The sequence below is a fragment of the Dermochelys coriacea genome, chromosome 4 (genome assembly GCF_009764565.3).
Source record: "Dermochelys coriacea isolate rDerCor1 chromosome 4, rDerCor1.pri.v4, whole genome shotgun sequence".
Lineage (NCBI taxonomy): Eukaryota > Metazoa > Chordata > Testudines > Dermochelyidae > Dermochelys > Dermochelys coriacea.
The window spans coordinates 69,940,591-69,953,539 of record NC_050071.1 but is presented as its reverse complement, the minus strand read 5'-3'; the positions used below and the strand labels follow the sequence as shown (position 1 = coordinate 69,953,539).

The 12,949-nt window shown below is 37.3% G+C and overlaps 1 protein-coding gene across 12 annotated transcripts in view; it reads left to right on the top strand.

Moving 5' to 3' along the window:
* Positions 1-12,949, top strand: part of SPOCK3 (SPARC (osteonectin), cwcv and kazal like domains proteoglycan 3) — a 404,141-nt gene that overhangs the window by 350,259 nt on the left and 40,933 nt on the right. The gene's annotated exons all lie outside the window — the stretch shown is intronic.

Genomic DNA, 12,949 nt, shown 5'->3' with positions numbered 1-12,949 from the left:
CAGTGCACTGCTGGTGCCGGCCAAGTCCAGCCCTTTTCTGTTTTGCCTGTGCCGAAGAAAAAGCTGAAGAAAAGAAGCACCTCAGCACTGAAAGAGATAGTGGCCCCGTGCAAAGGATCTGCATCAGGCCATGCGCTCGATACAGGGCTTCATGGGGGTACCACAGAAGTTGGACCCACCAGCCCCACCAGGGCTGTGGTAGGGTTCCCAACTAGTGATGGGGCCTTCAGTGTCTGAAGTGGTTCCAGAGGCTAAGAAGCAAGGCTGACTGGCTCCACAGATGCCATGCCAGGTAACCAATACGGCTCCACTCCTGCACCAAAGGGGAAAGCCACTGGGGTGCTGCAGCATAGACTGACGAAACACCCCAGGTCACTGGATTGCAGGCGCAAGTCCTTGTGACTGTGACCTCAGAACACTGCAGCCTAGCTCACTGGCCAGAAGACCTAGATCTCCGTAGAGATCCCCACCAACTACCAGTACCGACGATTGTCTGGCCATAGATCACCTAGATGCCGAACATCCTCTCTCAGCCAATGTACTGGATCCAACCCTCCCTTTCCTCAGCCACTTCTGCCAGCTTGCAGTTGGTCTGGTCCTATGTCACCTTGGGCAACTGGGTGTTAGAGTTTCTTTGGGCTAAACCCTGCAGTTTATATCTGACCATCCCTCTCACCCCTCTTCCCTGTCCCTCTTCAGGGACCCTTCTCTCCTCGTTCAGGGTGTCGAAAACCTCCTGCACCTGGGGGCAGTGGAAAAGGTTCCTCAGAACATGGAAGGCAAAGGATTCTACTCCCGCTACTTGTAATTCTGAAGGCAAAAGTGGGTCTCAGATCCATCCTAGACCTGCGTCGCCTCAACAAGTCTCTCAAAAAGTTGAAGTTTCACATGGTCTCCCTGGTCTGCATCATCCCCGCCCTGGATCGGGGAGACTGGTAAGCCACCCTCGATTTAAAGGGTGCATACATCCATATTTCCATCTTCTTGGGGCACCAACGCTTCCTCCACTTCATATTGGGCCTGTGCCATTTCCAGGTCATGACGATGCCCTTTGATCTCTCATCAGCCCAAGGGTATTCACAAAGTGCAAAGCACCACTGGCCACTTACCTGAGACATCAGGGAGTCCAAATATACCCATACCTTGACAACTGGTTGATAAGGGGCCAGTCTCTGGATCAGGTACGGTGACATCTTGAGCTGCTATGTTCCTTCTGTTCCGACCTCAGGTTGATGATAAATGAAAAAATGTCAACCTTCACACCAGTACAACGCACGGAATCCATCAACAAAAGCATGTACTCCTTGTGGCAAAGTTCCTCCTCTGCCTTGATGGGTTCTATGCTTCTTGGTGGATTTGCTTGCCTCAGAGATTCACGGAAGACCTCAGTTTGGCCATTTTTGCCAGTGGCTCAAACCTGCCGTTCACTCAGCTAACCGCATCATGGCCACCATGGGTAAAAGGAGGAGAACAATCCCTGCCGTCTCTGCTGACCCACCTACTGGGTTGCGGGACAGGACAGGCCCTCTAGTGGGACCCCCCAGTCCAGGTCAACTCCTCTTTTATCAAAATAGGGAGTTGGGGGGATGGGGGAAACCCGGGCCCACCCTCTACGCCGGGTTCCAGCCCAGGGCCCTGTGGATCACAGCTGTCTACAGTGCTTCCTGTAACAGCTGCATGACAGCTACAACTCCCTGGGCTACTTCCCCATGGCCTCGTCCCAACACCACCTTTGTCCTCACCGCAGGACCTTCCTCCTGATGACACTTGTACTCCTCAGTCCTCCAGCTGTATGCCTTCTCACTCTCAGCTTTTTGTGTGCCTCTTGCTCCCAGCTCCTTGCAGGCACCTCACTAACTAAAGTGAGATCCTTTTTAAACCAGGTGCCCTGATTAGCCTGCCAGTCCCAATTGATTCTAGCAGCTTCTTAATTGGTTCCAGGTGTCCTAATTAAATAGTTAGCCTAATTAGCTTGCCTGCCATAATTGGTTCCAGCAACTTCCTGATTGTTCTGCAACTGCCCATTTTCTTACTCAGGGAAAAGGGATTTGCTTAATCCAGGGCTAATGCATCTACCTTCTAACACTCTCCTATAGCCATCTGGTGTGACCCTGCCATCCTATATTCTACACCTAACAGCAATTTAGTTTTAAGTAGTGGACAAAATATTCACAACAAGATCAGGCCCTGGAGGCATCTTGCCATCATGGCATTTTCCAGAGGGGTAAGGAAAAGCACTGACAAAGAACCTAGAAAACCTGTGTATTTTTTTATACACTGACAAACGGGTGATGTCACTGTCAATTATCAGACCTTCGCTAAAGCTAGATGAGGGAATTTTAGGGCTGAACTCTGTCCCCAGCTCTGTTGAGACAAGATTAATGGCTGATCAAGATTCACTCACGGTTCAAGAAGGTTGCCTTCTTATCTTATTTTATCTTTTTTTTTTTCCTAACTACCGGACAAAGCATTTCTAACCAATTATTTACTGCACCTGGTGCCCAATTAACGATGTTTTCTTTTATTTCTATTACAGCCACTCAAATCTTAAAACTGGTATTTTAAGGGTCACTACAGCTATCACACAAGTAACTTATTTTTCTCATGATCTTATCCTTTTACATACTTTGGGCTTATCACTCATGCTAAAAATCCAAACTCAATTTAAATCCATTGTCTGTTTAGGCCTAATATGGACCCATATTCCTAGAAAGGTCATTAGCACTTACATGTTGAGGAGTAATATTGTTGAAAAATAAACGTTAGGGAAGAAAAGTAGGTTTGCTGTGGGAAAAGATGGTTTCCATGAACTTGTTGATATGTACGTCAGCATATTTGAAGCTGCCTTTGATTGGGTATAGGGAATGATAAGAGAGAGGAGAATAAAACTTTCAGCAATAAAAGACAGCATATACCCTACAGTATTTCATCTTTCAGATAATAAATTAGGAAATGAGCATTGTATTATTTTTTTTAAAAAAAAACAGGCATTACAAGGTTTAGCACATTTTCACATTTTAGTTGTATAGAATTAGCATATAAATTCTGCATGTTATGAATCTCTACTGTGCATTATAGTTTAGTGAGTATAGTTTAGTTAGTGTAGTTTAGTGAGAGTTGTACTGAACCTTAGTCCTGATATTTGACTCTGAGTGGCCTTAACAATTGTGTGGACACAATAAGATCAGATTTATTTTAATGAATATGTAATTTTTATGATACGTTAATCAAGAGCAGAATGTCTGTATGGAACATTTATTTGAGGCAGTAAAAACAAGCAGCTGTAGTTCCCTGATATGATATCTGCATATTAATTATCTCATAACAGGATAACTGGAGTAGAAAATCCATTATGTTTAGTTAAATAGTGAGGAAATCGAAATGCTTTTATCTGTTAATTTTAAGGTATCCTCCAGAAACCATAGGCTTTAAAGGTAACAGATGGCCAATATGTTTAGTGGGATTATAAAAATACAGTAGTAATATTATAAGTGTGAACTTTTCCAATTTGCAGCCTTTTTACTCTAATTAAACAAATATGGCTATGAACAAAATGACTAAAACAATTGCCTTATTTTCATTTTCAAGTGTAAGTTTTTTGAACTTCTGCCAAATTTGTCATTTTCTGACAGTTCATTGTGTGAAAATACTATTCTCCTAATTTACAACAGACATAATACAAAAATAGAAATGATTCTCTGTAATGCAGAAGTAATTTATCCATTGTTTAATTTAAGGGGAAATGACTGTTACAACACCCTTAAATATTACTTTAATTTCTAATCAAACATAAATGTGAAGTAGGTTTGAAGCTCGGCTCCTATATACTTAGGCTTGTCAGAATTTGATTTTGATTTTTTATTTTTTTTTATGGATAACATTGACTTTTATTTTTAAGCAATTTTTAAATTTTTTTTATCAATTTACGTTTTCACAGTTGTGTAAAATTGTGGATTTTAAGCTTCCTCCTCCCTCCATTTTTATCCATTTAAATGTTCACAGTTGTGGGAAATAATGGGAGGCTCAGGTAATTATTTAATGACAGTAGACATTGAGATCCAAATGTTAAAGCTTTATAAATGGTTAAAATACAAATGTCAACATCACATGCCAAAATATATGGAATAAATATCCTTAAATGAAAAAAATTATACTACTTTACTCATCATTCACTAGTCTATTTGTAACAAATCTAATTCAGAAGTCTGAATCACTGGATTTTAACTCTCATAAATTCTTAAATAGCATTTTTCTTACTTTGCCTATCTGTACATTTTGATTGTTATTGATGGAAATATTTTTCCTCAGTTTGTGTATGTACGGTGAATTAAATGTTTACCAAATTTACCAGTGGTAATACTTATGGACATGCTTAATTTCAGTGGGTTCATTCATCTGCTTGAGATTAAACATATGTCCATGTCTTTTCAGGATCACACCCTTAAATAATACTGATACTGCATGGGTGTTGCACTATGTTACGTTCCAAATGTTGGCCATCAGAGGTGCTGTGAATAAAAGCAGGAGCAACAGCACAAGATTTTAGTCTCCACATGGCCGACTTTCTACCCTTTAAGGAGAATAGTTTGTCATATAGTGAGAGAGCCAGTCACATGGATCTGATGTACGGGGATGACCCCATATATTTCTTGCACCATAGTACTGTATTTCAGGATAATGCTCTATGGAGGGCTCTACTTCCCGATTTAAGGGTACAGTACTTACTGTATATTATTATTTATATTACCACTCTTCTATTGTTTTCTGTTCTGTATATAGGGAAATAGTCATTTTTACATATCTAATTAAAATGGACTTTAATAGCTTTTTGAGGTTTGTCCCTTCTGGTGTTCCTCACAACTGACAAAGGTTCTGGCCTTTGAAGTAGAGACTAAACTGAAGCCCCTTGTGCTCTTCCCTTTGGATGTCATGATGGAAGTTAACCATCCAGTATTAATTTTTGAAAACAGCAGAGATCCAACCTCTGCCTTCTGGGAGGTTGCCCTTTCACTTGAACAGATTCAGCTTTGTAAGCTAGTATAGAGTACAAAAATTGAAACCTTATTTTCCTTCCCAGTTAGGCTACTTTATACTATTCATTTCCCTTGGATTTTTTGAAGGTGGAAGACCTCATTCATAAAAACTACTATATAAAACTATTATATTTTGAATGGTCATATACTTTAGTATAGTAAATTTATATTTTGTTCATGTAGCCTATATTAATATAAATAATTTCCTGCATATTATTCCAGAAAGAAGAGACTGTTTGTTTAAATGTGCAAGGAAACTTAATCCATCAAACTGTTTCAGAAATACATGTTCTGTTTTTCTTTATAATGTTCAGTATCCCTATTTTTCCTCCTCTCTCAATTAGCGTTAGCTCCAGATTTGAAAAAGCAGCGAAGGAATATACACTGATTAGTATGTTCAGATATTCTGCTTCCAATCAGTCAATTATATTCAAATGCCAACACAAATTCTACCATTTTCTGTATATGAAAACAAATTGAACTTTTGGTTTCTCTTAACATTTATATAATATTTATTATAAAGATATTTCTAGAACATGTACTTATGAGTTTTCAAATTCCTTCATTTGTTCCATGGCTATATATGTTGGTTTTGTAAAACCAGTCAGTTTTTATTACATCAAATAATAGGAAAATAAAGTAACCTTTGAGCTGATGACTTTATTTCACCCCACACTAACTCTCTTAATGGCTACTAGAATTGATTGTAATAGCAGAAATGCCTTGCATTTGGTATTAGACAAGAGCAGAAGCACTTCTTGGCAGGTTCCTGAATGGATTTATCTGATATAATATGCATTTTTGATTACTGTCTAACCTTCCAAAACCTTTACTGTCTGTCTTTTGCCATTAAAGATTCATCTGCCACTCTATCAGGTGAAATAATAGTCTGAATAGATCTGAATTACCTCATCTAGACCTATTTTAAATCAATGCACAACAATGATATAATTTCAGTAGCATATCTCTTCAGAAAGAGATCATTTGTAAGAGAAGTACCACCTAAACATATTCCAGAATGCAGAGACATGTTAGTAAGATTACTCGGCGTATAACATACCCTTGATCAAGCATATACCTACAGCAGACACCTCAAAAACATTAAACTGGCCCAGTTACAATATACAGCAGGGGTAGGCAACCTCTGGCATGCGTGCTGAAAGCAGCACACTAGCTGATCCTAGCCATCAGTCCCGGGGGCTCCGCTGCTGGCCTGGGGTTCCGTCCGTTGGCCCCAATCAGCTTTATACGTTGCTTAGCAAACATTTGTGCTGTGTGAGGGAATGGGTGCTTGTGGCATGCGGGGAGAGCTGTGTCAGATGTATTGGAGAAAAACATAGAAAAAGTAACACCAAGGAAACAAATGCAAAATATTTAGAAACTTCCAGTGTGTCCGGAGATATTTTTGTAATTTTAAGAGGTTTTACTTAGCGTTTTCTTCTGCAGTCTAATTTTGCTAGAAATAGTTTTACTGGGAGTGATGGTAACATCTACATTTACGATTACCTAGTTTTCATTTTGGTCACTTATGATTTTCTCAAACTCACTTTTTGGGTTAAAATTTTATAGACTTAAGCTCTGACTAAATGTGGATATTTTTTGCAAAGTTTAAGCAAAATTTGTTCATTTGTGTTTGAATGGGGGGAAATGAAAAAAATATTTATCACATTTTAAAAATAGTTTTGTAACTTTTTTTTACATCCCTAAATAGAAGGGAATAGAAGGTTGAAATATGGCGGAGAAACAGAAAAATTGGTTTTGATATGACCAAGGTATTAGGGTTTGACAATCACATTTTGCACATGTACAGTAGTTTGTATGCAGTTTTCTAACACTTTTTACTAATATCCTAATTTAAAAAAGCCTTCAGAGAGAGAGTGTGCGTCTCTGTCTCTACCTTAGAGCCTAACCTAAACTCATTGTAGTCAATGGGATTCTTTCCCTTAATTTCAGTGCTTTTTGGATCATATCCGTAGAGCATACAAGGGCTGGTCAAAAATTTTCCATTTAAACTGTCTTGTCACAGAAAAATGGATTTTCAGCTAAACAGATTTTTTCATTTAAAAAAAATCTGCTTTTCATAGAAAAAAAATTTTTTTCATCAAATATCAAAGCACCCAAAACCAAAATATTTTGGCCAAAAACAAATATTTTGATTCAGAAATGTGGCTGTGGTGCATCATGAGAATAGTGGTTTTGTTTCCTCATGTCTTCATTCTTCTCTGTGGGCCAAGCTACTAAGTCAACTATATGTCCCATATGCACAGTCACCGCTGCCACAGCACTGCGTCCCTTCATCAAGAGATTAGACTTTTGGTGGTTCACGCGTTGATGCCGTCCAACCAGGGAACCAAGCCTATTGAGGAAAATGGGAATCTGAGGGATCTGAAATTTAACTCCCATGAGACTGCAGTGACATTTCTGACTCAAAATATTTGGTTGTGTTTTGTTTTTTTTAATTTTTGTCAAAAAGTTGAAATTCTCTGCAGAAAAAACCCTCTGTTATCTGACTAGTTCCGTTAGACACTATTATAGATCAGCACTATGGATTTTTTTTTTTTAAGAAAACAGAAATTCCATGTTAAAAATGCCAAGATAAATAAAATGTTATAGTTGCACATTAAGCATTCAGAAATAAGACAATGCCTATGTTAAAAATTTTTAGCACAATTTTTTCTTATGATCATATAATATTTATAAGACAAAATTATATAATATTTTTCTACAACGTCTATACAGTGCATCAGGCAATTGGTGTGGTTAATGAAGCAGAGCACTCCAGGAACTCTGCCCCCATTCACTGTTCACTTGTATATAAATTACTTTAATGAACATCTGTTTTTCTGGCATACACAGGTACTGCAGTACAGCAGAAGATGAAGTCTGTATAAGGTTGAGGAAAATTGCTTGGTACTGTTTACATTGTATTATTTAAGAAATAGTATGCGATCAATGATTTGAAGTCCGTGTCAAAATGCATAGTCAAAAAGGTAGTAAGACTGTGCACTCTACCCTTTGTATCAGTTGTAGTCTTCCTTTACTAGAGAAATAAGTGAGAAAAAGCGGTTTATGGTATTATTCTGTGTTATGCAGGGATATCTTTTCCTGCAATGAATTACAAAATAGCATTGAATAGAGGATACAGAAGTTCTTATAGGAAGAACTGTAAAGTGAAATTAGGCAATCTGTCAGTATATTTATCAACATGTTGGGGGGGTTTATAAATCATTTTTATTACAAATTATCGGTGTGGATGTCATTAGCTTTAGCCATTATTATGTCTGTTAAGTCAGTAATACTGAATTTTTTCGATTGTGCTACTGTACCTCATCTATGCTTTTGTGCTATGAAAATCTGAAATTTCATTTGATTTCTGTTTTTTTTTAAGTTTACTCCAAAAACATAGTTTGCAAATAATTTTAAAATGGATTTGACAAGCTTCCATACAATACCATATAAAAGAACTCATCACGCAACAAATCCCATGTAGAATGAAGAGCTCTTTCACTTGTGAATAACCTACTCTTAGCGATTCAAAGGCACTCAGATTAGTCCTCAAGGTAAATAAAAACCTAGGATTTGTAGGCCAGATTCAGAGGTTAGTCTAAAAGATTACAAGGAGTCTAAGTTTATTTAACTTACACACTGAGGAGACTAGAAAATAGTTGGTTGCTTCAGATTAGACTCACTTCACGCTTAGTTTGATTCCTTCAACTTTTATATTTATTTATTTAGATTCACAAGGCTAAAATCAGATCCCTTTAAATTTACATAGATTTCTGTACGCTAACTTAGACTCAGAGTATGTCTACACTGCAACTATACACCCACATCTGGACTGTGTCAGCTCACTCGGGTTTGCATGCTCAGGTTGTGTGGCTATAAATCTGTGGTGTAGACATATGGGCTCAGGCTGAAACGTGGGCTCTGGGACCCGTCCATCCATGCAGTGACTGTTAGACCCTGAGTGAGTAAATTAACCTCTCTAACTATTTTTATAGGATTTTATCCCACTTTCTTTACTAACTACTTGGTTGAGGAGCGCTTTGGTTTACCTGACTCAATATTGCCATTACTTCAAAAGAGTATCTTTGCCGTTCTTGTGATATTGTTCTTGTTCAAGGAATTGTACCCACACATAGTTAGAGCCTCAGCTGGTGTAATTTGTGTAAACTCTATTGACCTATGCCGATTTACACCAGCTGTGATCTAACCAAAGGAATATATATTAAAAATATAGTTTGGCAAAAATAGGTTTAAAAAAGTGAAACTAACTTCATCTACTAAAATGGCAGGACAGAATAGGTAAATATGTTACTGCAACGCACCCAATTCCTTATCGAGGCAGGTCCTTCAGGGTCACTGCTCAGCTTTGCCATCTTTTCTCAGAAACTTTAAGCAAAAGTAGTAACGTCAGAATGCAAACTATAGACAGCCAAATCAGCTCCTACACGACTAAGTTTCTGGTGGGTGCTAACCCTTGTGATTAGATTAGTGACTGAGTGATCATTTGGTCTCTCAAAGGATCTCTAATTTTATTAAGTCATTTGTAACATGTATCTCTAAGGAATTCCAAGCTTCCTTTGTGATATAAAATTTAAATCTGCCTATGTCCATCTTAAATAGATATTCAGATCTCAAGGTGCTGTGTAAGGATGTAGACAGAAAAATGTTTATTACCCTTAAATATGAAAAAAACCTATATGTTCCTAAAACAAGTATAATCTGTTTTTCCCTGCAAGCAAGTCTGTTCTTCTAAAGCATGGAAAATCATACGTATGATTCTATAGCTATAATCACTATTTTCCTTCACCTATTCTGTTCCTCAATTGTACTTCCACACAATTGTTGCTCTCTGTCAATTTTCCAGCATGCAAGATGTCAAGTTCCACTAAATTCCTTATTCCTGTTTTAAGTTTGTGAATAGTGGATTGTTTGTCTCAAAACATATTACTTGGCATTGTTTTTCAGTAATCAAAATTTATATGGGTGTTATACACTTTTCTAGAAATTGTATAATGCTGAACTGCTCAAAAGAACTGAATGTTCAGATAAATGTTCTACTATCACACCTATGTGCAACACCTCTTTAATACCACGTACTGTTTGTGAATTGGCTTTCTCCTACTGCTTTGTTGTCAGGAATAGGAAAATCTTGCAAAATATTTTTGGGAAATAGTAAGCAAATTGAAATTGAACTTTCCCAATGGGAAAGTTTAAAAGGGGAGAGAAAATAGGGGAGGAGGGAGCTTGGAAAATGACAACAGGAAAAAACAGGAAAAAACTTTTTTTTTATTTTCAAAAACAAAATGAAATGACACTTTAAGTCAGTATGAAACAAAAATATTCATTTTGAATAATTTTGAAACATCCCCTGGAAAATCAAAATATTTTGCTTGAAATTTCTCATGGAAAAGATTTTGATTTTCCATCCAGTTCTATTATTTACATTGCATGTTTATATGATAATAGTTGAACTATGGATTACAGTATTTATTTAAAATGCTGATGTTTTAGTACTGAAATATGAGACCTTGTTACAGCTCTCTCTGCTGAGAAAATAGGAGACCACAATTTTTTCCATGTAAATTATTAAGTGTGCAGATTAGTGAAGTTCTGCTGTATCTTTTCTTGTAACATTTCACATATAAAAGACATCTGCTTTTACTTGACATATTAGAAATGTCATGAACAAAATATACACAGTGCATTTAAATTGATAATGTAGTAAATGTAATTACCTGCGGTGCTTGAGAGCTGATTCCAGTACTATAGCTTTGGGGCATAAATAGGCAAATGACAGTTGTAATCAGGTTGTTTTGCATTGCCTTGATTTTTGAAGACGATGATCTATTACCATTTTACAATAATCCAACTAATTAAAATTAGTAACAAAAATGATCATTTTTATACTCTTTTTCTATTCTGGGTCCAAATCATCATTTAAAGTTTCAGTTATGGAACATAAAGTTTGGAAAAGTGCAGTAATTTATATTATAATAATGGCCCTAATTTAAGATCATATCAGGATGTATTTGTTCTCCTCCCACTATCACCTCCTCCCCCCCCAAAAAAAAGGTGAGTGTGTGTTGAATTTGAGACATAGAAACAGGAATTGTCATGTTGTCCCCCAAATGGGCAGTACCACATGCTTCAGAGAAAAGTGTAAGGAACTGGGCAGTAGGCAAATGTGGGATAATCTGCCTTCCACATTGTTTTATCCTGATCTCTAACAATAAGAAATTGGTTAAATCCTTGAAGCATAAAGTTTAATACCCCTTCCAAAATTTGTTAGCATTAACTATTATAACATGGGTAAAAGATGAGGCTAGGGTGGGACAGGATCAGTCTGATGAGCTCACAGCCATCTATACATTTATAGATCCAAAAGATTTATCCTCTTCTCACTTCTGCACACTTCCAGTCAGCAGTGCTAGCCAACCCCACAGTACTCCATTTTAGTTCCATTTCAGAGCTGTGAGCCAAGGACATCAAGGAGATGCTGCCTTCTTTTCACACCTATACTAATAAATTATAGACTCTACATCTTTGGGGTAGGAGTTGATCAGACCTAGATGCTCACCCAGACTGCTTCTCTGGAATGAAGGGTACCCTTGGGATCTATGGAGACTGACAGCATCATGGAATTACTATGTGCTCCTTGTTATTGATGCAAAGATTTTATCACTAGTTTTAACATAAGATTTTGTTTTGAAAAATGTGAAAGGAAGTACTAGACTAGTAAAAAAAAATTGCAACACCAAGGCTATCCAAAGGAATGGGGGGAGACCACATTATCTAAAACTCAACAGGACTTTAACAGAGCCAGAGTCTTGATACATCAGCAGTTGCCTCCCCAAGAACTAGTGACAAGCACCATCACCCACCATGAAAACACTTTGTTTCAAATTCATTCCACCCAATTTCTTTTTCAAACAACACCCACCTGCCATACAGCCAGTGGGAGAAAGGAAGCTCATTCAATATTCTCAAGTAGTACAGCATAAATTAGGATCTGTGTTGTCTGCCACTACATGTTTAAATACTTGTATTGAACTGTCACCAGCAGGGTAGGTTGGCCAAAGCAGATCTTAATTTAAAATACCTTTGTGATTATTTTATGTATGTGTAATCTTGGCTCAGTAGTCCATTTTCATCCTACTAGAAAGGTCTGGCTCATTTTGAGCTTACCTACCCACCCATAGGCCAATACCAGAATTGTTTCCTGTTGCATATTGAATTGTTTCCTGTAGCATATTGAGATGAGGAATTCTGATTTTGTGTAAGTTACACAAGAGAGGAACAAAACATGATTTTATAAGAAGCTCCAGTTTGTTTCTAATATATGCAAATATGTGCACAAATCCAACATGAAAGTCATTCATGAGAAAAACCTAAGTCTCAGAGCTATGTTATGAGCAAAAATGAATAAACAAATATACAGATATTTGTCCCTGTAGAAATCGTTGTCATCGCTGACGTACTGACATGCTTCAGTTTTACTCTAAAATCAAAAACAAAATGTCCAGACTGTCATTCATGTAAATAAAATGTGCATTAGACTTTACCACCAAGTTTTTTGGATTGCAACATAATATACAAAATGCAAACAAAACAAGGGGCTTATGTTTTAACGAATGATTTCTGCTTTGGTCTGGAGTTTATCAGCTCTCAAAAGGTAAGTAAGTTTGGGCTTAGTTTGTGGTTGGATGAAGACCTCCAGGGAAATGATCCTGGTGACTGTTTATTTAGTAGGTAGCTATTTCTTCCTATTGAATCAGTATAAATGAAAGAGCTCTAGCTTGGTATTTTAGAGAATGCTGGGCTATTGAAGGGATATCTTCTTTGGGATATCATGCTAAAGCCAAGGTCTTACTCACTTTTCTCAAGAGTGTAAGTTGTTTATTTCCATGTTA